This window comes from Parus major, chromosome 3, assembly GCF_001522545.3.
Source record: "Parus major isolate Abel chromosome 3, Parus_major1.1, whole genome shotgun sequence".
Lineage (NCBI taxonomy): Eukaryota > Metazoa > Chordata > Aves > Passeriformes > Paridae > Parus > Parus major.
This window is the reverse complement of record NC_031770.1, coordinates 24,173,298-24,198,530: the sequence shown is the minus strand read 5'-3', so window position 1 is coordinate 24,198,530 and position 25,233 is coordinate 24,173,298. Positions and strand designations below refer to the sequence as shown.

The 25,233-nt window shown below is 38.0% G+C and overlaps 1 long non-coding RNA gene across 4 annotated transcripts in view; it reads left to right on the top strand.

Annotated features, from left to right (window-relative positions):
- The first annotated feature begins 3,976 nt into the window (after positions 1–3,976).
- LOC107201675 overlaps positions 3,977–25,233 on the top strand; it is a 32,416-nt gene continuing 11,159 nt past the window's right edge. Inside the window, exons 1-5 of one of the 4 annotated variants that reach the window (XR_001520333.2) lie at positions 3,977–4,027; positions 8,122–8,240; positions 10,719–10,832; positions 16,850–16,930; positions 21,297–21,394. This is a non-coding gene — a long non-coding RNA (uncharacterized LOC107201675). The other 3 variants (XR_001520328.3, XR_001520331.3, XR_001520334.3) reach the window with 3 other exon arrangements.

Genomic DNA, 25,233 nt, shown 5'->3' with positions numbered 1-25,233 from the left:
TTGGGTTTTTTTCAGCAGGGTTTCTGTGACCCACTTAAAGAGGGACTCTCCCCCTTTTGAGAATCTGTGGAGGGTTGGCTGGCATGCAAGAATTCCAGCCAAGGTGTTAAAAAAACTTCATGCCAATCTTGCAAGGACAGACTTGTTCTCTGATAAGAACCATTTTGTTAAGCAGAAGGGCACTTATGAAAAAGATACTTTCTATGCAAATTTTCTATTTAAACACCTAAGCACTTTAACCAACAATATTTCACAAAAAGGCACTTGTAACTTAAGCTGACAGCCAGGGTTTGGAAAGAAACTTCTCTTTCATCTGTTTTTGCCAGTCTTTCAAGTCATATCTGCAAACAGAGCATAGAGAAAGAAAGGTTTCTAAAGGTTTTATTTTGAAGTTCTTGCCTTCCTCCTGCTTGTTGGATCTTCTTCACTGTTAAATCAGACTGAATGCTCAGTGACTATCAGCACTGTGAGTCAGAGTTACTATATGTGCCCATAAACTTGAATTTTGCTGTCATTTGAATATAACAGCAAAGAATGGTAACCCTGTTAAAGAAAAGAAATGAAACTCTAAAAAAATCACCCTGTGAAAACACAGCATTAGATTCCATTCTCCAGGTTCTCAGAAATCAACAGCCTGGACAAATTATCAAATTCAAAGAACCTTGCCAGGCACACTTAGTGTTCTACACTATCAGAAATCTTTACATAGACCAGCTGTAAGGCTGGAATCAGCTCAAGGGATACAAGAAGGTATGATTACACAAAATTTCTAATTGAACTTTGAAGATTCAGTAGGGATCTGATCCAAAGCTTACTGAATTAAATGGGGAAGAAAATAGACATATCTTAGTTTAGACCTATTCAGCTTGGATATAGTTCAGAGAAGTACTCATACTTGGCAGCTGATGTAAACTAAACACATTAACCTATCATTAGAAAAGAAAGGTTCCAGAATAGATGTATATAAGGACAAATCTGTGAAGTATTGTTTTATGATCTGTCTAGCCATTCCAGGATTCCAACACCTAAGCATAGAGGTAAAACAAACTTTTGGTATAAGTGTAAAGCTTAAAGATCTGATCCTGCCCTTTTGTCAATTATTGCCACAGATAAATGCAAGTCTGCAAATAAATAATGACTTTTTGTTAAATTAGTGCTGCTCCCAGCACTACTTTCTATTAATTGCTATTCCTTGACAGTTTCCTCCTGTGTGTAAAGGAATAAAGAATTTATCACATTAATGAGATAACACTGCATGCAATCATTCATAGCTTACTTATATATTTGTATTTTAGCAGCAAAGTATAACAGAAATTGACTCCTAAACCATAGCACAGTATTAATTGCTAATTAGTTTACCATTATGACTGGAATGCCTTCTAGCATTCTAAGTTTTAATCCATATAAACAGCTAAGGAATGCTCTATCTCTAACATGTAATTATGAGGGATTATATTACACCTCCAGCATTTTGGCAAAAGCTTACAATGGCAAAAGATATAAAGTAATACCAGCCTTCTTGTGATTTCATAGAAACAGGAAAAAACCCTCTCTTTATGACTACAGCACATTTGCTCTTTAGTGGCTCCCATTTTATTTTTAAATTCAGAGAGAGAGGCTTTATGTCCATCACAAGGTTTTTCAATTACATTCTCTTTTGTTCATGTCACTCCTAAAACATAGAATTTAGCAAAGCTGAAAGTTATTCTCAAAATTTCTAAGACTATTCATCTACATCCCCACCATACATGCTACATTTTTTTAAATAAGAAAAATTAAAATCCAAACAAATCAACAACACAGACCTTTGTTTTTTGCCAAGAATTAAGTGGCTGTTACGTGCATTGTCTGCTGGCTAAGGGACAGCAGATTTAAGTACCAATCATGCTTACAAGTGCCATGGCTCTTTTAGACAGAGCTCAATTTAAATCAAAACATCTAGCTCATGGGCATTTACCTTCTTTTTGAAAAGACACAACTGTCTGAAGCATTTATTGTAAAGGGTTTCAGCCACTGATGTATAAAAGAGCAGGAGACAAACTTCCCTTTCTCAGGATGATTTACTGGCTTGACACAAGAGAGATCTGCTCAAATATCTGAAATATTTAGGTCCTGGGCAACTCTCTCCCTTCCAAAAGAGCAGAACCCTGACAAGTGGGCACTACACAGGAGCGAGATGAGACAGGGAGAGTGGCCACGGGGGAACAGAAGAAAGGAGAACTCCTCATCCCCTTTGTCCTCCAGCCATTCAACCCACACTTCTTTAAGATCTGTAGTTTGCCATCAGTGTGAGCCCTGGATTTTCCCAAGCAGACGGTGAGTGCAGGAGTTAATGACCCTGCTGGCAGTCCATCCCGCCTCGGCGCTGGGGGCTCTCCCAGCTGGACCCAGCAGCGTTCAGCGCTCTGCCTGTGCACACCTCTTCCCTCACACCTGGGCCAAGGCTGCATTTCACCAGCTCCCACCCTGCCCAGGGCCCACGCTATTCCCTGATTCTGGTTCTTGTCTGTAGCAAACAGCCAGTGTAGCTCTTGCACTCTTCTTTGCCCAAAAAGAAACAACTCTGCTTTCAAAGGCTTTGCCCGTGTCAGTAGCAAGAGGCTCTGCTGTCCTTTGATGGTTGTCACCTGCACCTGTGGGCCCACAGAAGTGTCCCATCACTTCCTGGCTGCCTTTGGACCTTCTTCAAATTAAGTGAAACTTGATGAAACTTGATTGTCCTTCTTCCCAGCCAAACTTTAGGTTTCTTATTGACTCCACTATTGAAAGCCCTGATTTTCAGCATCCACTGATGGATTACAGCCTTCAAAGGGGTCTCTCTTTCTTTTCAACCCCTTTAGAAGGGGTGCATTTGACAGTGATATCTCAATATTTTGCAATAAATGGATATAGTCTGCTTTTCCTATTACTTGACCAGCGAATGAACAGGGCTTTTATGAATTTTAGGCCCTGTTTTCCCCTTTTCACTTTAACTGAATCCATGGAAAAACTCCCAGACTGATGGTTTGAAATGGAATTCCGGTGGACATGTTTTTAAATCCAAGTCTTTTGCATTTTGGCAACACAGTGTCATTTTCACTTAATTTTCCTGACAACATGCCAATAAAGCCAAAAATCTGTTTAGCAAAAGTGAATTAAAGTGCACCTTTCTCATCTGAAGAAATAACATCTGCTGTTCTAAAGATAACTTGTTATTTTCATGGAAACAAGATATTTAATATCTGAATCTTGTTTGTTTTCATCAAAACCTGGAAAAATAACAATAAACTGATTTATTTGGAAAAAAATGTTTGTTTTTGAAGCACATGCTTTAAGAAATGTAAGATCTTGCCCTTCCTGCTCTGCTTGTCACAGAAGTTTTAATTTTGAATCTGTCAGTATTCCAGTATTAAACCTGATGAATTTGATTCCAAGTGTAAGAAAGTTCTTTCATCCCGTGAGTCATTCAGCTTCTCTCTGGATGGGAGTTTTACTGATTCAAAGTTTTCTGTTTCGTAAACAAGCTCATCATTTTTCTGTGGAAAATCATCACCTTACAAATGGATCTTGCAAGGACTCTCTGCCAGCTGACTAGTATCCCCCCCCGAAAATTACACTGGTTTAGGCCATATTTTTTTTTTAACATCCACTAAGTTAACCTAGAAGAAAATCCTTACAATCTAAATCAGTGGAGATTTAATGGAAGTCTGTGAATTTAGCTGGACAGTATTTTTTTAAGCATTTGGCAGATTAAATTTCTCAATATCAACAAACCTCTAATGTCACTTAAGTCCTGAAAATAGGGTTTATTTGTCTTATGGATGAATAAAGCTCTCTCCCAAGCACTGGATTTCATTCTTTGTGAAACCGGTGTCTTATGCAGCACTGAGTGGATAACAAGGCATGCATTTAATACATAAAAATCAGAGTCATGAGACACTGAAAGTTAATTATAATGTAGCAGAGTTTAAGGGTCAGGATTAGCAGGCTAAGATTACTTGTCAGTTGGAGTAAAAAGACCAGGGAAGAAGAGGTCCATCACAGTAAGGTAATAAGAGAGGGCATTAAAAGGATATTTGTGGAGACTATTTGTTTTGTTTCAGGTTTGTTTTGTTGCTGGGGGGCTTTGGTTTTTTTTTTTTTTTTTGCTTGTTGGGCTTGTGGTTTTTTTAAAAGGAAAAATCTGCAGTTGAAAATTAGTCCCAGGTATCCAAAAATTGGAGGAAGTTATTTGATTTTTGAACTTTAAACTTTGTGTTCTTTAAATCAAAAGCTTTAACTTTGTATACTTTTCCTGGCATTGGTGAAGCACACTTTCCCTCTCATATTATTTCCATTCCAGCCTTGTACTATGAAAGGAAAAACGTTATGGAAAGAACATAGTTCCTTGATTGTCCCTACATACTAAATAAATAAGAAAACCCTAAACAATCTGAGCAGCACTTGGGACTAGATACATACTATACATATGTTACGATGAGAAACAGACCCTACCAACTATAGGCTGAAGTGACATTTCATTTTCAGATACATTCCATTTCCCTGTCACTTTAGCTGCATTTATCACATCAATTGCTAAAAATTAGATTTGACTGGCAAATAAAAAAGGTACAGAAGAAAGGTATTTGTCTTAGCTTATCCAGAAACATTCAGCTGTTTGTATTTAGGGAATAGAACTATTTAACGTGGGCCTGGTCCTCAAGACTGTATTCAGTTTTATATTCACTCCCTACTCTGGAAAACTTTCCAGTTGACTCCAGTGGATATTTTGCTGAGGTTTAAATTTAACTGAGAGCTAGTGCAGGAAACTCTTCTGCATGTGGTTACAGTTGGTAATCAACCTCCTTAAAGTCAATGAGAATATTTACTTGAATTGTCTTAAATGTTCTCTGTAACCTTGAACAAAATTTTTTACCATGAGGTCAAGAACCTTTGATAATTCATCAAAGAAGAAAAAATGTATCCTTCAGAAACTTTCACAGACAATTAAAAATCTTACTAAAAAAAAATAAAATACTTTTTTCTCCTTCACCTCCAAAACAAATAAAATCTAACTGGCTATGTACTGGCTACTTAAAATAGCTGACATGGTGTCCTTGAGATATGTGGGACCAATGACAGCCTTAAAAAATAAACCTTCCTTGCATACATGAGACATGCAGAACTTCTGGGATTTGTTGCAGTTTTGTCCAACTGTTGTCTAAAGTGCACATATGCTGCTACTCCTATTCCTAGCCTTTGTGGTTAGATTGCCACTAGCCAAGTTTCCAAAATAAAATCTGAAGTTCCTACAACAGACAAAAGTGTCCGGTAACACGGTCCAGTATAGTTAGAGATTAGACTAGCCAGTAAATAAAATAATACATCACTTATTAGTTAGGGGCTGGGGGAAGCCAAGCCCAGGAGGTGGGGATGATCAGCACACGGCTGCCAGACACCGCTAAGCCGGCACAGAGCGCTAAGTAGGGCAGCAGCAACCGAAATCAAAGGTTCACAAATTGGCAGGACACATTCCTTTGTTGCACAGTCACTGGTATTTGAAGGGTGAAATCCAAGCTGTGCTGAAGTCACCAGGAAAAGTCTCTGTGAGCCAGGACATCACCTTAATGGAAAGTAATTAACCTCACTATTCCTGCCAAGAGTTTGGGTCTGTGGGCACCAACCCATTAAGCCCTGAAACTCGCCTGTGCAATAAGAGCAGTTGTTGAAAAAATGTGCAGAGCACGGCAGGAAGAAATGTTGTCCTGGCGAGGTTTGCACACTCTGGTGGTTGCATGATTATATAGGAGAGTGTCTCCTTTTCCAAGCCAATATCAATGATAATCAGCAATGATGTGAAAAGAGATGATGAAAAATTACAAGAGGGCATTTCAAATTCAGCTTTGGCAGTAGTCAAAGCTTGCAGTTTCCAACATCTCCGTCTGCAGTACGGAAAGCAACCCAACTCAATGTGCTGGGAACTGAGAATGGGCTTAAACTTGTACCCATATTTTAGGCACCAAATTTCTCCCCTGGTGGAAAAAAACCAGTAAAAGCTAACTTATCATATTGAAACATTGTGTTTACTTCAAGATCATGTTTCTCTTTGTTAGGACACAAGACCTTTCAACCTTCATACACGTAAACCAGTGGTTTTCTGGAACTGGTCCCACAACGTCCCCTGACAGAGATAACACTGAGCACTCCTATGCACCATTACTTTATACTGAGTCAGGCTAGAATAACTAAAATTGGTAAGGAAAACCATTCAGGGATGAAGAGGTCTTGACTCATTACCATTGGAAGGATCAGAATCTAGCTGATTAAAAACAGTAAGTGTTCTAAAGGAGGAAACAAGATATTGTCTTCTCTGTCAATGAATAACATCTTCCAAAGGACTGGTCTGAAGTCTTTGTCTGGATGGAGGGATAGCTGAAGCATTTTGAAAATATAGTGCCTTTTATTTTCAGCTTTACAGAAAATATTGTCCCTTCCTGTCGCATGAACATCTGGCCATGGTGAGCCAAATAACTGTTGATTACCATAATTCGCTGTCTCTGGAGCTGAATGTGAACAACACACGTTTCCAGCTTTCAGAAAATGCCCTTTCTCCCTTTCTCCAAGCAGAGACCACCACATCTCCACCAGGCCTACATTCCACTGGCATTCATCCAGGTTCCTCATGTCAGTGGGGCTATGCAGTGTTGCATTTCAGTGCAACCACCAGGCTGCTGTTTGTCTTAGAAACACACTCTGCTCAAGGGCACTATGAAACCTGAACTCCTGTGATACACACTGGATCGCAAAACCCGGGAGAAAGTACATAGAAACACTAGAGAAAGCATTTCTGACTCATTGAAATCACTTCTCAAAGAAGGTCACAGACAAGCTCTGGCCACTCAGAGGAGACGACAAAACTTTCCCATCTTTCCCCATCCCCTTTACCACCAGAAAAGTATACAATAACCAACCAAAGTAAACTTTAAAAAAAAATACAAATAATTACCAACTTTAAAAGACAATCACTACAGAAAAACTAAAAATCCACCCCAAACAACAACTCTCTGCTGAACAGAATTTTAACCCTGAGAACACTTGTGTATGAAAAGTTCGAAGACTGCAGCAGGGGTTTTGTCAGTAAGGCAGACAGGATGTAAGGATGTGTATTAGCACAGAGAGCAGATACTCATTACAGTGCAGGCTTGAGTATGGTTCTGGTTTTGCAATCACAGTTACTGTCATTAAAGCACAGACTTCTTTGGGCCCTGTATTAGGATGACAAATAATTTTCTCCAAAATCAGTAATGTGTCCATATGGAAACCCTGAAACTCATGTTATCAGCATTATTTTGATGTGTTTAACTCCTAAAGTTTCCCTCAGTTAAGTCAAATACCCTACAAATTGTTTTCTCTGAAGGGGATTTGTGAGTGTTTTTATTCTTGTTCAAAAAGTGTTCTGATGTTAGGATTCAGTGATTAGTAGCAATAAACATTCATAACAGACTTTTTCTGGTACAATAACTACAGAAGATACTGGAAGTCATAGTCAAGTGAACATTACTGAAATCGGTCTTATATTAGATACCCAGAGAATTGTTGTTTCTGATTGTGAATGAGCTTGTCTTCCATTTAACTAAAGTTCATTTCCAGGGAGCAATTTCTACTGTTTTAAAACCAGTCTGTATATATTGTACCTAAAAGCAAATTAAGAACATTTAAAGGTGGGAAGCAGCATGTGTATATTTCCAGAGAAAGCAGCCATTTCAGCAGAAAATCATGCCTGAGAGTAAATACTTGACCATAAGCAGCCTGGCAGAAGAGACATGACATGGTGATGTGTCTATGAAAGACTAACCTGACTGATAAAAATTAACTAAGAATCTTATTTTCCTTTGGATTTACAAACAGTTTCAGAGTGTAAATCCTTCTTGGACTGAAAAAATCTGAAAAAATGAATGAAGTCAAAAAGGGCTCTTAATAATGTAGCAGTGTATAGTCCATGTATTTTCACAAGTCTTTGAGATTAAAAAAAAAACATTTTAAAGCACTTTCTTTGTGTTTCTTCATGAGCAGAATTATTTTTTGGGTTACTCACGTCAGGTTTGCAATACCCCAGTTCCACCTGTTTTATAACTTACTGTCACTTCTTTTATCCATAACAAGGGTGCAACTCCTACCTGAGACCTGATCTGCTCCCTTCTGCCTTTGATGTTCCTCACTCTGAGCCAGGGGTCACAGTGCTGGCAGACATTCCACGGGGTATGAATGATTTAAAGCAACAGGTGAAAGTCTTTACATGAGTGTATTTACCAGCACCTTTCAAGGACTCTGTATCAGCTATGCTATGCTATATTCCACGAGCGTTCTCAGATGCACTTTGTGTTGCTGTTTAGTAGCATGGTCACATTTCGTGTAAGTTTGCTATTCTGTGAATATCACATGTTCATCTTGTAAAGCTGGACTTGTGTGGATGGTTAATCTCCCAGGCTTTCATCACTCAATAAGGGACAGATGCACTTCAGTGTTAAGCAAACTATTAATATTTCCTACATTTCCCATGAAAATACTTCTGCCTGCATCTCATCCACTTACACTTTCTATCTTTAGCATTTGCTCCTGCTGCCTCCCCTTACTGTAAGAGTCTGAAGCATCCTATGCCCTAAACAATTTTCTGGTTTACCTAGCTTCCTTCAAATCTTTTTCTTAAAAAACGCTTCTAGAGCTACGTTATCCCACAAAGCTTTGACTGCTCATCACCCCCTGAGGCATGGCATGACCTTTAGCTAGAATTCCAGCACTGAGCTATGATCAGATGCTCCTCTTTTGCACAACTGCAAATTAGAGGAATCCCTACACTTATCTTCTAATGCTTCCCAAGATGTTACATTTGCATGACAGGTATAATGATTGCAGACCTAATTGTGAAAAAAAAATAATCAAATCAAGCAAATCAAATGCACAAAGTCCCATAATGCAAAGAAAAAGATACTGAGGACTATAAAGTGGAAAGAATGTCATTAGAGGTCATCTGTAAATATTGCTCTGTCCACTAAAATAACAGACACAAAGGCAACTGTGAGAACATACACCCCTGATTTCAGGGTTTCAGTACTGAAAATTTCTGTATTCAGCAAGGAAATAAAAAATTTTCCTTTTCATTCTTCCTCTGCTTTCATTTATCTCATAGTAATATAAATGCAAATATGCAAAGTAAAGACTAAAGAAAAATTATTCCCAGATTAGAGAATTATTCCCAGTCAGTCAGGATTTCCTTGCTAGACAACATGATATTTACTGTACATAGAACAGTAAGATTGGCTCCTAATGCTGATAATAGAAGCAATGCTGATAAAAGGCTGGAGAACAGATCAGGAACAGTCTGTTTTGATCCATGCTACACCACAGTTTAGTCATAATGCTGACCAGAATGTTACACAACTCAATGTCTCTTCCCACTACAATGTGCTTCTAGTATGTATCTTTAATGCTCTAAATGATTCTCTAGTAGTTCCAGTACCCTCAAAGAGAAAGACAAAGGGATCACTCAAATATGTTCTTGAGTTCCTGACAGTATCCCGTAGCACATCAAGAACTTAACGTTTTCAGGTGTTTAAATATTGGTGAATTAAATTTAAATTAAAGATTTTTAATAGAAAAATAAATAACTAAAAGCTGCAGAAATTAAACATGCACTCTTGGCTTCAGACTCCATTTGCAGATTGATAATGATCAGCACCTATAAATCCTCATGGGCAGTGAAATGCTGGAAGGGAGAGAGAATGTTTTCAACAATAGCTGATGTCTGCATTAGCAACAAAAACAGTCTCTGAGCACTGGCATCAAGGAGCATTTGATGTGAACAAAGTGACATCTTGTTTCATCAAAGGTTAATGAGTACAGCAGCTCTGTCAGCAATACATTAAGACAGCAGTGTCACTGTTCGTCATACTTGGTGAGTTCAAGGCAGACTGCAAGCATCACCATTCTCGGATTTGTCGGGGTTTCTGTTCTCTCCCAGCTCAGTAAGTTTAATGTGACAAGTTAGAATTTCCCCATAAGCAACTCTTTATGCTGTTCTTCTGTAGAGAAAAAGTGTTTTTGTAAGCCTGGTACTTGTGCTGACTGGAAAACTAGAGGCTTTTCTTTGTAAATATAGTTAAACTAGAAAGTATTAGAGAAGATGTAATAAAACATTAACCTTCTCTTTTGTTTCACAGTTTACTGATAAAAACCTTTTGATGGATTTTTTTTTTTTTTTTAATGTAATATTGCTGAGTCAAAGACTTTCTTTCCAAGCAAATATATTTGTGTCAAACTTAAAGCTTGGACATTTATCCATAGCTGTCCATGAAAATGAATGGAAAAGCATATATCAGCATTAATGGGGAGACAAAAAAAAAAACAAGCAGCAGTGAATTGCTGTACAGCCAAATTTCAGCACTATGCACAAATTCTGCTGCTAGATCCAGTGTCACTGGGCAGTGCTCAAAGATATTAAAATGGATTTGTTGTATGGTCATTGGTCATCCTGGTCGTAGGCTGGTGATTTCTGTCAGTATCTCAGGAAATTATTATGGGGCTGAACAAGCACCTGACTACAGTGAAGATTAAATGAGACTGCATGCATTACATGAGTAAGGGTTAGGGATCTGGACCTTTGATGCAATACACTTACTGAATTCTGTCATCCAAGCTCACAACAAACAGCAGCTTGTTTCCCTGATGGATAATGCCTTTCTCTAATACTATTATTTCTCTAGCTGTGGACATGACATGGATGCTGCTTCTTCACCTCACATGACATCAGCTTCCAGTATCCATGACTGAAGCCAAGGATGAGAAGCTTCTTTCTGCTTGGGAGCTGCCCAGATGAGGTAACAGTGTTCGTAGTCTTTAGCAAGGCAGTAGTGCTATGTACTGTTTATTATACTACCATTCTACGAGCTGTGCTCATAATGCTGCTGAAAGTGCTTCTGAGTCTCAATGCTACTGGCAAGCTGGGGCTATTTTCAAAGGCTTTGGTTCTCCACCCTCTGAGGGCTGAATGACTCATTTAGGACAGTATTTCTATTAGCAGCTCTGCTCTGCATAAGACAAACTTTCGGGTCTGTCAGTCTGCAGCTAGACAAACCTTAATAGCCTAGTGCACAAAGATCTTTTTTACATCACTGCATATCTGTGTTTCACAAGACAACCTGTACTTCGTGGAACAATCACAGAAAAGGTGGTTCAAATGGACCTCAGGAGGCCCTGCAGTTATCAAGTATTCTTACGTAATTCCTGAGAGACACTTGAATAATCCTGTTCTAAAAACCAGAATTTTTTTAAAAACAGAGTTTGTAGAGGTCCCACCTAATCCATTCAATTTTTTCATTAGAAAGGTTCCCTCTCTCCCATAAAATATCTACCTTACCTCTTTCCTGGTGCTAAAGCTTGATTTCATCACTGTGAACAAGTAAGACTACTGCTCTCCTCCTGCTGCCCCTTGTAAAGCTAACCAGATATTTTTTTGTCTTCTCTGGATAGCTCAGTGCTGCACAGAACTAGGAGTCCCATACATAAATTTCCCCATTTCTTCTGTAGGAAGCTGTAGCAGCTTTACTGAATCAGATTATATAGTGATGAGGATTTTGTGTCTCACCTCTTCTATTTGTGCACAAAACAGTCTCATTTGTGTTGTAAATCTTATTCTTTCACTTTTTGGCTAGAATTCCATCCCATTCCTAAAGAAAAAGATAGCTTCAAGTTTGGAGATACTCATTTGGCAAGTTCATTCCATGGTTTTCAAAGCAGACAGAATGAAGACAGGCATGACTTTTGCCCTTGTTTCCTGAGGGTAAGAGACCTACACAATCATGCTACACAAGACTTTGTGTCCACCCATCCCACCCTCATAACAACTTCTGATCCTTTTGGTCATGTCAGCCTGATTTGACAGGAATGAAGAGTTCAAAGACTGAGTTTCTGCAGGACTTGGAGGGAAGGGGAAGAAAAAAAAAAGGGCCAACCAACCAAGAATGAAACCAAGTATGAAAAAGAATAAGCAGATAACATATCAGATATTCAGAATCTTTTAGGAGAGACACTTACAAAATATCTATTTTTCAGGACAAGTTTCTCTTGAAGAGCTGGAGTAGCCCAGAGCACATATTGGGTTTCTTGGTTCCAGTACTCCTGAATTAATTTCCACTAACATGGAAAAAGTTTGAAAATAAGACATTATATTCTCTGTGAATAGGGTTATTATTTCTGTGAAGCAGTTCTCATCAACAGATCTGAAAGCATGTGACAAAAGGAAGCCTTGAGCATTATCTCTGGTTCATGAAGAGCTGAGAGGTGATGCAACTTGCCTGAGGTCACTAGATCAATGGAGAACAAGGTGCCCCTGGAGCAGTTTTCCATACTGCTTCAGGAACACCTCAAGTAGAATCAGGTTACTTTTATTTTGCTATCCTATTTTTCCATCTGTAGACTTTACACTCACATGGGAGAGTGATCTAAGTTACTTTTCTTTTTAGCTGGCAGACACAAACCAACAGAAAATAGCATGTCACATTTTGACAACAATATTCAAGTGAGTATCCAAATGTTGAAGCATTCTATCTAACAAAGATAGTTAATTTCAAAAATTAAGTTATTGCTATCTGAATTAAGCAAGGTAGTTCCAAAATCATCTCCAGCCCCAGATGACTGAGGGCAAAAATTCTTGCTAAATTCTAGGTTGGGTTCACTACACTTTTCCAGAGAAGTACTATTTTCTTCCACAAAAAAAATCATGTAATCCTTGAGTCCTCTTAATCTCAACATATCATTTGTTTGCCTTTAGATATAGTATAGGATATTATGTAGCTTTGACAATTGTATTCAGCTATCCTCAGTAATTCTGTTCAATAATCGATATCCATCCACAAGCAGTTTCTAAAAATCATTCTGTCTGAAAGAATGTCACACTGAAAATTTATTTTGTAATGGGGTATCCATACTCCTTTTATCAGAACCTCTTTTATTATTCTAGACAAATCCATTCAGTATCAATGACTGAGGATAAAACATAAAACAGTGTCCCCCTGCTAAATATTAACAACAAAGAATGATTCATTGGAAATAAGCCTTCCATTTACAACTCCATTCAAATAATTAAATAAATGAATTGCTAAAAACACTGAATCCCAATAATGCTAAGATGCTAGAAAGGGAAAAAAAATCTAGCTCTTACCATACAACTGCATTTAAAATTAAATTACCCAGATGCTAGCTCTAAGATGCTAGAAAGGGAAAAAAATCTAGCTCTTACCATACAACTGCATTTAAAATTAAATTACCCAGCAGCCTCCATTAACCATCACAAGTGGTCCTTCTCGCATTTTCACTCCAGCTATGCAGACTTGAGGAACCTTCAGTGGTAGGAGATGGCCATTGAGGAGAGGTGATAGCAGTAAGTGGTACTTGAGATTTAAATCTAGATAGAGATACTTTATTCTGGCCATACCAAGATCTTGGCATGCCTGTGCCTTCAACAACACAGGTATAACAAAGCTAATGTTGGGATTGCTGCCCTGAGCCCCTGTGAAGAAGGCAGCCCTTCTCTCCAGGATAGGCATTCATCTTTGTGACCAGCAAGCTGAGCTGGCCAAGCAGAATCCTGACTATAACTGAGATGCTGCATCACAGCTATTCCAAAATTATTTTATGCTTATACACTTATCTACTTCTGCTTGGATGTCTTCATTTGAATTTTCTTTTTTTCATTGTAGTTTTGGGCATTGTTTCACTAAGACACTTTAGCAAACGCTTAGTTTTCATCACGTAAGTAATGGAGCCATCTTGTACAAAGCAGGGTTTCTACAACATAGTCTTTTTCTACCTTATGTGTAAAAAGGGTTTAAATGTGTTTATGCCGTGTGTTAACCTGAAAACATTGTTCTAGTGACAGAAGCAGAGCTACTGGCAGCAGTCACTATTCCAGTACTGCTGCATGACTGGAATTCACACCTGATCGTGAAGAGTCTTTTTATTCAACTCCTTTGCCCTTTACTAAGTAAAGTAGGAGTTTTGAAAAAGACACTTCTCTTTTTGAATCCTCTGCTTCAATTCCCTATCACACACAGTTTTTAAACCAGTACACACACAGTGTTAAAGCCAGTACAAATAGAGGAGAAAGAAAAAGGGAGAAAAATAAGGTTTGTTTTCTGTCTTTACTGTATTGTGGTGCCTCCTGAAATTAAGGACAAAGACATAGACCAGCATAATATTTTGAAAATTACAGCACACAGCAAGAATCTGCATTGATATGTAATATACAGAAATATTCAGATTTCAATAAAGAACATACACTGTTAATTAGGTTTGCGTTGAAAATAATATCAAACACTCTGTGGGGATTAGAACAAAGACTCTGAGAATGCACTTACACTGAGGGTGATTTTAGTGAGTGTTTTTGTGGCTTAAAATTAATGAAAGAAGAGAAAGAGCAAATGGAATATGAATAGAAACTAAATTTTTTAATTAACCCAAGTGATTTTTAGATGTATAATCGGTTTCAGACCCTAACACTTACTGCTTTCAATAGCTGTTTAAAACACTACTTGGTATGTTTAGGATTATGTGCATGCTTGAATGAAAGTAGGAATTTGGGATTTGGATTATTTCTTTGATCATTTAGGATATGGCATTTCTGCCCCATATGTGTGTATCTAAATGGGATGGCTCACATGAGTAACATTGGTCATGTGCATGTGTGGTGGCCACAGCCTTCACACACAGTAGGCAATTTCAGGGCTGAAGGCATCAGTCTGCACATTTGGTTTAGGTGAGGGACTCCCAGGCTGGGAACTGTTACAGCCCAAATAATCTGTCTCAAATAATCAAGCACAGAGATGGTGTTGCCAAACATTGGGTTTTACAAGTTCCCAAACCTGTGCTTCTTCTAATGCACCCAAGAGATATTCACATTCTATTTGCAGGCTTGGGCGCTGCTCTGGAAATCAGCTGATGTTAGTGGATGAGCATAACTGATGTCTAAAAAGAGATGCACAAGATACAGAAATCCTTACATCAAATTTTGCTTTCTTTCAGGGTGTGAAAATGTCAAAATCAGTTTGAAATTCAACTGATCCATGGATAATATAAAAGTTTCACACAACTCCTAGGTAAAAGTATACTACATAAACCCACAGCATCAAATCATCCACTAATATAAATGTATAACATATCTACCTTCTTGTCTAGTTTCTGTACATTTTCCACATATAATGGAGATGTGTAATGGAGACTTTCTTTAAAAAATGAACACTGATTCAAATAATGTAATCCAAGATTTTGCTTTGAAAACCAATCAACGTGTAGGCAGCTACATTGTTATCTTCTCTATGAGCTTCTTTCCAGATTTTCATATGTTGGATTACAGCATCATGAAATGAGCTACATGTACATCTCTGCCATCTGACATCACTAGTCTATATACACACACCCCTAAAATAATGAGTAACTGTGTATTCAGATATCTCAGTCTGCCTTCCTAACAATAACACAACCAGTCTTTTCACTAGGACTCCTCACCATCTTGCCTCTTTCTCCTCAATTTGAACAGATACTTCTCATGTATCAGACACTACAGAATTGTGAAACTTGAGATGGAGGATGGTTCCTCAAACCCAGCTCATATATTCCTAGATTATTTTCAGTATACCACAAATGGGAAAAAAAACCCCAAACCAAACCCAAACCAACCAATCAAACAAAAAACACCCCCCCAACTCTATAAAGTTTTTTTAATTGCCAGTTTCAAATGCCATTACAAGGAAAGACAATTTTTTTAGTTACCCCATCAAGATAACAATAAAGTGTTTGAGTTCCCCTTTACCATGGATTCATCCATGTCACACACTCCCAAATTAGGTGATAGTGCTTCAAACTTACATGACATTAAATAGAGGCTGATTAGTAAGATTTTTATGTATCCACTATGCATGTATAAGCTCAGTAAATTAATTTTATATGGGTGAATCCTGAATATGAATCAAAACATGCATGTTGAAAGTACAAGAATGCACAAAGCTACACAATAGCCTGCAGAGAAGGTGTTAATCTGAGCTTGTTCTAGCTCTGTTCATGACTTTGAATGATGAATTCTATACAGACACTTGAGATGTTCTACCAACATTACATTTCCATCTGAGTCCTTCCACACTATAGGAGAAGGAATACTATATTTCTCATTCTCTTTGAAAGGCTGATGGGATACCATGCTTGAAAATTCAGTGCAATGAAGCCAAGGACAGTTTGAGATGGTCATTTTGTTTGTAACAGTGCTTGAAGAGAAATTTCAGTTGGTCAAACTCACTAACTGCAGTTTCTACAGCATCAATTTGCTCATATTCCTCTTAAAAAGAGTCAGCATCAGCAAGGACACATTGATCTCACACATTAACAGAATGTTCTTTTGGGAACTGCTGAGAGAAGAATTTAGGGTAGAGTTCGTTTTTTTTGTGTGCATCTCTTACAAACTTGTTGTCTTTCAGGTTCTCCTGTAGTGCTCCTGTTTGTGTATCGACATTGCCTGCCTCTTGTCATATATTTTTCCCCATGACTTGCTCTGGGACAGGGTCATATGTGCTTGAACAAAGTTTAGCATAGCTGATTCCTGACCCATGATGCAGGCTCTTAGTGCTGAATATCATAAGAAAGTGTCAAAAGCTTCCAGGTGCCATTCTTTTACCATTGACCAATTATGAAGTATCAGGCAAGTCATTGCAGAAGTTCTTCTAAAAATAGGATAAACACCAAATTTTTAGAGCAACGACAACTATTTCTTTGATAATCTGCATTTTAGACCTGCAAACTAGCTAGAGGAATAAATTCTTATTAAAACAATTTTTTTTTATCATTGTAGATGCCAAAGGAATAAATGCGGACCAGGAGAGAGAAGACAGGTGGATTATTCAGACAAGACAGATATCTCCAAATGACAAAGGTTTCATGAAATATGGTCTTGACCAATTCAGGAACTAATCAAAGTGGTGCTTAAACCTTTGAGAATACACAGAGGACAGGAAAAAGCAGAAAATAATAAGAAGGAATCACAGAGTGATTGCTGAAATCACAATCCACTCAAGTCCTGGAAAGGTTCTAGAGAAAATGATAAAGCAAATAACTTTCAGCCACTGGAATATAACAGTGATAAGAACGGCTAGAAAAAGAACATGATAAGTCACCTCAATTTCTGTCTTTGATGGATTACTAGGTTCAGTAGGTAACAGGAGAGCAGTAGATGTATTTCAGCTTGAAGAAGAATTTTGACATGTAGTACACAACTATATAAAAATTAATGAAAAAATATTTTTAATGAAAATATCACGAAGTATGTTCACAACTGACTGAAGAAAGTTGATTCAGTGCTGAAACAATTTCTACAGATGAACAGGTATCTGAAGTATCCTTGAAGTATTTGTACTGTAAATAATTATGGTTAAGGAATTCATTATATTTACATTACAATGGAAAAGAAAAGGCAAAAACTGTGCAGATAGCAATCAAGTAAGGAGATACTGCAAGTAGATTCATGACCTGATCCTGTCCTTTAGGACTCTTGAGTAGTATGGAAATAGTGGGCTATAACAAAGTGATAAAGCACTCCAGAAGAGTTAATAAGCCCAAAACTAGAAGATGAACCTTGTTAAAAATTGCTTTGAAATATTACATTTGGAGCAAAACAAATCACAGGTGACAAGATAACCAGAAAGAGAAACACCTGAGCTTCCTTTTCCCTAATGGCGAATTTAAGCAACTGTGTTAATGGCAATTGCAAATGGTGCATGGTGAGTTTGGAGATACAACATAAATATAGTAATGACAGTCTGTTGGCTGGCATAGCTTCAGAGATGTATGCATGAACACACAAAACCTCCAGACAGTCACATCTAAGAAGGTGTTATGTTGGCAAGTTGCCTGAGAAAGCACTTCTCTGGAATGAAAACACCAACTAGAGAAATATAACCAAGACAGCTAGCAGGGCATATAGGAAGAAAACTTTTTAAAACAATTAAATTCATTCATTGAAGACCCATTTGACACTGTGATGGAAGAAAAAAAAATACCCACCTAAAAACCTTCACAGGGTAAACTTCCTACACAATTAGGTTTTGTTTTCTCTGTTTGGACGTTCAATCTGTCATCACAATGTCTTTGAAACCTTGTTTTTAATGAAGACAGGTTGCAATGGAGCAAAGGAGATAAACGTTGGTGACAGACAAGGTCCAGAAGGGATTTTTATAAGCTGAAATCAATTTTATCTAGGAAATCAGTGAAGAATCATACTGAAAACTAATTCAAACGGTACATATATTTATTTTTTTCAAATATTTCTGAATGCTTTGGAATAAAGGGAATAGTTCTGAGCATTCATACAACTAAATTGAAATTGTAGACCAAAGTTACAGGAGTACTCAAAAATTATTTCTTTTGCTCTTTTCCAAATAGTTTGCTGAATTTTCTTCTCAGATTTGCATTGCCATGTGGCAGGAGAAAAACCAAGGCTGACTGGAAGTTTGAACACAGGGCTATTTGTGAGGCCACATGTGAGAAATATAGGTTACACTGTGCTTTGCTTTTGGCACCTAAGAAACTTGTCTGAGTGAACATACCTGCCAAAAGTAACATTAGCAACAATCTTGTGTCTGTGCCAACACATTTCCCTTCAAACATGGAAATAATTTACCCCACGTGTCTGGCCTTCACTGATGCTCCGAAAGCCGAAACATATCTGCTGCAAATTAGTTTGAGTTTTTACTTTGGATGAAGGGACCAGTCTGCAGACTTGGTGACATTTGGAACACAAGGTGAGAGACTGAGAGAACTGCATTTGTCCTGTCTTGAGAAGAGAAGGTGAAATGAGATCTTATGATTTTATTCATCTATATAACGTGCTTCTAAAGAAGACAGAGCCAAACTTCTGGAGGTGCACAGGAAAGAGGCAATAAACACAGGCTGCAACCAAGGAAATTCCAACTGGGTATTTGGAATTTTTTTTCATCATGAGAGTGGTCACAGACTGAAACAGGTGTGCAGGGGGACAAGGGGTCTCCATTGCAGGTGTTTAAAACCCAACTGGACACAGCCCTGAGCAGCCCAAATTATCTTCATAGCTGGGTCTGATTTCAAAATTGAATCTGCTCTAAACATGCATGTTGGACCAGGCAGCTTCTAAGGATGAGTTGTTCCCTGACAGAGAGAGCTGCTGCAAGGCTGCACTGCTGTATTAAAAATGCGCCTCATAAGAAACAGGCCCCGATCTTAACAACATCAACAACAAAGCAACAATTTTTAGATGCTTCTCTCTGGCCCCATATGCCAGCAGGTTATTAAGAAGGGTTATTGGATTGCAGATATGTGCAGATATCCAGAATGTGGTGTGCACTGTATTAATGCACAAAAACTTCCTGTAGTTGTATTTTCTCAAATGAGAGCTGTTCCTTCATGAGCGCTGCTTTGAACACCTTACAAGAAAAGGGACGTGCAGGCCTTGTTCTTTTACCTCGTACTGACAGAAGAGAGACACCCTCTCGTTATGCTTGCAGGAGAATACAACAACTCTGAGTTGGTTTTACTTTTCTGTGTGTATGTTTGCTTTTAACATCCCTAAAAGCTTCCTAGTGTTAGAACTAAAAACAAGCAAACAAACAAAAAAATCCAAACAGGATCTGAGTTTCAATTTTATCCAGCATCTGCAATCCGATCTCAACAAAACAAGGGGTTTGTTTAGAATGAGTCTGGATTCTAAACAAACAAGTGAAGAGTTAGGAGATACTCCTAAAGCACATGCAAACCACACATTAAATACACTGCACAGGATTTGGAGATTTTGCTTTAATACCCAGTTCTGCACAAAAACCCTAAAGGAACTTGGCCAAGATATTTTGTTTTTCTCTATCTCACTTCTCTCCCATAAAAAGGAAACTAGTATCCAAGGATACTAGTTTTGCCACTCTTTTCCTTTCTAAATACACAGGGCTGAAAAAACCCACAGGAAAGGAGCTCTGTCCTATTACACTATAAACTCACCAGCAGTTAAGTTCTCAAAAAAATAAAAAATAAAAAAATGGCTGATATATATGGTGAACAGAAAGAGAAAGAAACAAAAAGAGAAAGTACTCCCTTGCAGGTATACTATTGATTTGGCTTAACTGAAAAGCTTATGACTCTTACTGCGTGAAGGCTTTTCCCACATCCTTATGCAATACTGTCTGTCTCTTGTGCCATCGAGATCGTGTCCGTAAGCACACAAGTCTTCCTTCAGGACAGCTTCTTTTACAAGAAACATTTTCCACCCAGATCAGGATTTAGAAACACGATCCCCTAGGATCTGTGTGAGGAATCTGATGGAATCTAAGCTGGTGGCACAGAAAGCAGACACCTGGCACATGAGGACTGGACATGGTTTCACATGGAGCCACATTGTCATTTTGTCTCTTCAGTTTACATAAATCTGCAGAACTGGCTTTGGGTTCTAATCCAAAATGCCACATGCAGGTAACACTTTGCAGAGTGTAAATGTAAGCATTTAAATTTATCTGAAAGGCAGAACAGGCCTCAGTGCTGTTTTGGTTCCCAGAGTTCTTGAGAACATCCACTCTCAGGCCCTATGGTGAAGAGGTCCTCCAACTGCCCCTCAAAGCAAGCCTTCTCCTTTCCTGTGTCTGTACACTTCTTATAATCCAAGCTCTCACACATGCTGTCTGGAAGCCATGGCCACAGAGAGGGCCCTCCTGCCAGTGTGTGCTAATAGAAGAGAACAAGTCCTTCACTGCTGCCCAAGCATCCTATGTCAATGCAATAAAATCACTGTCTTCTGTTTTCAGTATTACATTTGTTTATGATTACAATGTTTATTTCTTGCTGAGAGACCATAATTCTGCATTCCTCTTCTGTTAAAATACATTTTACCACCCCCACCCTGTAATCCTTTTCCTGCCTCTCTCCCACTTCTCAACTTGTTGCCAGAGAAGGAAAATTCTCTTGCACATATGCAAAAGAATGTCATGTTTCTTTTTTAGAAGTATTAATAATTAGGTTACAATGGCATGGCTGTTGTGACAACACGTAAAAAAAAAAAAGGTATTTATGTACTCACTTTACATAACTTTAAACAACTTAGGCAAAACCAATGTGAACAACTGTATTATTTTTATTGTGCTGGGATACTATTGAAAGCACCACAAAGGTCAGGAGACAGAGGCTTCATCCCAGCTTCTCTCCCTTGCCCTATAATTCTGCAGCAAGTCTGTTTTCCTACTCGTGCCTTCCAACCCAAGACAGAAAACACCCTGTGATCTTTTTTCCAGAGTGGATGGATCAATTCAGATACATCATTGGTGCAGATTAGGATACCTGTGGTGCTCCAAAGTTTGCAGTGTGCAGGCCTTCCCACTTAAAGGACAAGGTCAGTATGGGAGAACAACTTTGCTTTCAAGTTTCCACCCCTGAGTCTTTTCACAATTCAGTGGCACCCAGCAGAGCCCTGCAGACAGGAAAAGCAGAGGAAGCTGCAGAAACCTTCCTCCATGGGCTGCTCTGCCCAGCCCACAGACTCTCCTGTCCTTGAGCTCCTGCTCCGATGCAGCTGCAACCTCACTGCTTGACTATGAATTATTTTCCTCTAAGTAATATAATTCCATAATACAAAAGTGAGGCAAAGCAAGACACCCTGGTGCCTACAGCAGAGTTAATGCAGCAAGAAGTGCTCTCTAGCACAATCAGCTGCTCCAGAAAGGATGCAGGATGCAGTGTTGTCAACACCTGTATCAGTAAAAATCTACCTTCCATTAGACTCTTGCCAGAGCAAAAATAAAAAAGAAAAATAAATATTTCTGTCATTTCCCATGGGAGTGATAAGTCTTGCCTCCCTGGAGAGGTTTGTGATAAAAGTCTGACTTGGATTGGGATGAAAGTAGCCGCCAGGTTCTAGCTGCTCTCACAAATATAGACTTTGTCTGATGTGCCATAGAGCAATAAAACCTACAGTATATCTAAAATAAATATTTGGCTAGTTCAATAATTATACTGAAAAGCTCCCTATATTTATTATACCAGAAAGAAATGCACAAATCACCTGATGTTATATCTCTGAAGAAACTTCCTTTAGCTGGGACACCAGGAAGTGATTCACAGTTGTGAGCTGGAGTAAAGGGGAGGAAGAAAATGCTGTAAAGTAATTTAAAAAAATCCCAAACAACAAATCAAAAGAAGCAACAATATTGTTTGCTGATGCTAAAGTTTTCTAACAGGTAAAATGCAATTGTATATGAAAGGACAGTGCACAGATGCACTGCAGCTCCATGTGAGTTTCTAATAAAGATAACATCTTTACTAGAAAGGACAAAGTTCATCCTTTCCTGTTAAAGATGCCTGTGCAATACCAGTGCAACTTAAATAATCATAGCTGAATACTGACTGTTTGTGGAACAGCTTTCATTCCTGAACTCTATGAGATATATTCATGTAACTGCACCACAGTAGCTATGAGACACAAATCTTTATGAAGAAACAGGGTAAAATTGAGGATTCTTGTCTGCCTTGGCTCTTTCTGCCTCCACTGGCAAGGAAAAGTTTAATCACATTAAAAGAAAGACACTACTCTCTGGAGAATTTGCTTGGATATAAGTAAGAAAATACTTAGCAGCTACATTTCTATTTTTTCTGCCTAGCTCTTCATGTAAGACTTATTAACGAGAGCAAGTAGGAAAAAAATAAGACACCACAAAACCACAAAAGACTGACCCAAACAACTCTAAGGCTTTGTGAGCAATAAAATATTCAATATTTGCATTTAGGAATGTTAAATTCCTACTGTGACTTATACAGACATTGATACTAATTCACAACCAGCTTGTCTGGTGAATTTGTACTGATCATCATTTCATATCTAGAAAGACATAAAACTAGAGACATAAGAAGACATATGAATTCAAACTTACAACAGGTTGGAATAAATAACCTTGCTTCACTAGAAAACAAAACAAGGAGCACAACACACTAAGCACAACTTTCACTTGTCACAAACAACAAGATATATACTTAATGTTTTCTCATTCCTAAATCTTAATTCTCCAGCCTGGTTTTCTTATTTTCATCTATCATTGACTGTCCTGTTGTTTGCTGTTCTGATTTCTAAAACTATCCTTAAAACAAATATTCTCTGAGACTAATTTTCATTACTCATTTATTATTTAGGCTGGCCTTGCTGATATTTTTAATTCTATGTTGTTACTTATTTAACACCTCACGAGCAGTCAGGAGTTTCCTGTCTTTCACGTGGTCTTTCTTTGTCTTGTGCAGGATTGCAGTTTCCATATTGAACTGTTCTGCCTTCTGCTTTTTATGTTTTACAAGCTAAGAGTTAAAATTTTTGCTAGCTTTGGGTTAGTGAAATTTCATCTTCTGTTTGCATTTTTTAAGATTCTGTTTATTGGAGTTTTTTGGGGTCAATTTTTTCATCCAACATACTCTTGGACTCCAGTGTCAGACAAATATTTTCAGTAACTATACAGTGAACATTTATTAATCTAATAACCAAAGAATCCCTCCTCTAGAGGAAACTGTGTCAGAGCAGCCTACAGGATTACTGACAGGATTTGTTCTGTTGCAGCAATCTGGAGATTACATATTTTAGCTGAGGAACTTGAGCACTAGCCTCTAATTTTCCAGGACAATGCTGGGCAAAGTTAACCATAAGTAAGTTGTATGCTTTGAACACTGCTTTGAACTACCAGATATTTGGCCAATAGTTCCTTTTGTTAGCATTGTGACTGGTCAGAAGCATTAACATTATATTGTAGCTCTTGGTGAAAGGCAGCAAAGAAAGCAAACTATGCCTTTTGCTTCTATCTTATTTTAGAGAGCTTACATGGAATCAGCCTGTGCAACAGAAGGGTAAGCAAAGTCACCAAAGGCACACAAATTAAGACCCAAGTCACAGGACGTAAGCAGAGAAGTGGGTCAGAGGTGTTTGAGGGCCCCTTACTCACTAACTTTACTGTCCTTAAAAAATGAAAATACGGGCAAAAGATGTATACAAATAACTGGACATGAAAAGCATGACTTTGTTTTAAACAGAACAAAGATTCTCTTCCTCTGTTGAATTTCAGTTCATTCACACTACCGTATCTGAACTCACTGTTTAACTGCTCGGACCACGGTGGGATCTACCAGCCGCCTTTCCCGCACATAGCCTTTTTGTAAGTACGGGCACCACATCAAAGCCGGGGATAGGAAAAGAGAGCCATTGAATGAAAAGGATTTCAACATATATATAAGGGTTGTTCTCATGTAAAATCAGAGAATAATTAGTTTGAAAAGCTAGAGGGAAAAGGTCCCTTTAATTTTCCAGCATCATCTAAGAGGCACCCTCCAACCCTCATTAGACCACAATCAGGGTCATGTAACTGCAGGCCATTTACAAAAGCACTGAGTCAGGAGTTCTATTACAAAAGAAACAACATTGGAATGGAAAATAATTAGTTTATGGACTTAATTCAAAATTTTCCAACCCTCTTTAATTTGGGAAAAAAAGTATGGAAATGTATTAACCACAAATAAAATGCATTAACCATGAACATCAGATGCCACTTTTCTGTGCAGGAAAAATATAAACTTTGCTCTACAATTTGGGAAAACTGATAGATCATTTACATATAGCAAACATACTGTCAGGAGGAACTGAGGATGCTCTTAATAAGATGGAAATTTCTTGGCACTTATTAAAAGCTCTTGTCTTAGTTTATCCCACTCTATCCAAAAGCTGGAGTCATTTGAAGCCTCATATTAGAATATCTCACATCATACAGTAGTCACTTGCTCCTCTTATCTTTGTGTTGTAATTAATAAATGTAGAACTTTTGAGGTTTCAGAACATTCAACAATTTTCATTATTAACACAGCAAATAATTAGGAAACAATTATAAAGACAAACAACAGAAAAAGCAAAAAAAAAAAAGCAAAAAAAAAAATCAAGTGTAAGTCTATTCCTGACAGTTTCAGAGACACAATTTTAATGTTTGCAGTCAGCCTGTTCCCCAAAAACTCATGTATTTGACACATCTTTTGGAAATTTATTGAGCTGATGGTTTATGACTTTCTGATGTTGAAATGATTATTTTGATGTACTCTGTTTGTAAAGTTCTTGCCAACATCTTACAAGGCACACTACATCCTAAAACAAATTAGCATTTACAATGTTGTTTATTAAGAATGATATTATTAAGTTTAGAAATCCACAAAAGG